The 1,330-nt window shown below is 33.0% G+C and overlaps 1 protein-coding gene across 1 annotated transcript in view; it reads right to left on the bottom strand.

Moving 5' to 3' along the window:
- The window catches only part of CEP128 (centrosomal protein 128), a gene marked incomplete at its 3' end in the record, with an annotated part of 59,816 nt that overhangs the window by 40,244 nt on the left and 18,242 nt on the right, over positions 1-1,330 (bottom strand). The gene's annotated exons all lie outside the window — the stretch shown is intronic.

The raw sequence follows: 1,330 nt of genomic DNA, 5'->3' as shown, positions 1-1,330 counted from the left end.
AATAGCTCAATCTTAAACTACAATAACCAGAATTACTTCATTTTTGCAATTTAAACTGCTAGCAGACAGCACCCTCTTGAGGCAGCAAATTAAATTTATTTTGTTAAAAATTAGCAAGAAAAATATTTATGTATCATTTCCTCCCTACCCTAAAACTCATTATTTTAAACAACCACTAGAAAACAATATATCTATTACCAAATGGTATTAAGATAAAAAGAGAAAGACAAAAAAAAACACCATTCAACTACTACTTTCTGATGCACATGGAGGGGAACAAGTTCTCATCCTGCTCTGTTCAGGACAATTCTAGTAGCACTAGGCATATGTGTACATAGAAAATTTTAACTTGAGCAACACACATGTGCAGCAACAGAAACATAACTAAGGTTACACATATTCTGGGTTTCACAAGGTTTACAACAGAATACATCCTTTGGAAAACATCTCTTGTTTGCAGTCAGACAAATAGTCAGCTCACAGTTTGGAATGTTGTATTTTTCCTAAAACCATTAGGAGATGCATTAGAAATGTACTGCATCAAACCACACTCCTTCATGTACATTATGAAAGCTCTGCAGTCATAATCCAGAATAAAAACTAACATATAAAAAATAAAGACCACATCATAACACTTGTTTTGACAAGTACTACTTGAGGTTACTTTTAATAAGTCACAAAATACTCCAGCTATCAGAAACAATGTTAGTATGTAGTAGCAACAGAAAACAACACTGTCAGTAAACTTGTATCTTTGCCAAAAACCAGAAAATAAGCTGTCATCCTTTTCCCTATGTACACCTAAAATAAAGAAATGAAACAGTAATGTTTCTACATCTTTTTTTAAATTTTGGCTACGTGTTTCTGAAGGCAGGAGTTTTCCCAGCTCTCTCATGCATCTTTTTCAAGGGAAGTTAAGCAAGCAAACAATAAATATATCAAGGAAGAAAACGTCTAATTTTGACTTGACAAAAAATTCAAAAGTAACATCACCCCAAAGATGACGCTCAAAAGGAGAGTTCAGTACCTTCCTCACTGTCACGGGTCTAGCTCACAGCACCCACAAGCTTTAGATTCCTGCAAACTTCAGATTTCATTGCAAATTCTCACTAACAGCAAGAAAGCAACTTTATCAAGTGATTTGTCTTGCTTTTGACTTCCTTCAATTAATTCCAGAATAAAATTGTTGTATTATTTCTAACAAGATACTGAAAAATATGTATTATATATCATATTTGTCAGATGCATGGAAATTTCAGCATTACAGCTATAATCCTCTTTAACCGGAAAAAAAAAAGAAAAAAAAACCAAACAAACAAACAAAACACCA

Source organism: Empidonax traillii, unplaced genomic scaffold (genome assembly GCF_003031625.1).
Source record: "Empidonax traillii isolate 1590-97213 ecotype Southwest subspecies unplaced genomic scaffold, ASM303162v1 scaffold1046:size245406, whole genome shotgun sequence".
Classification (NCBI taxonomy): domain Eukaryota; kingdom Metazoa; phylum Chordata; class Aves; order Passeriformes; family Tyrannidae; genus Empidonax; species Empidonax traillii.
Note: the sequence above shows the minus strand (reverse complement) of the source record. Positions and strands in the feature narration are given on the sequence as shown.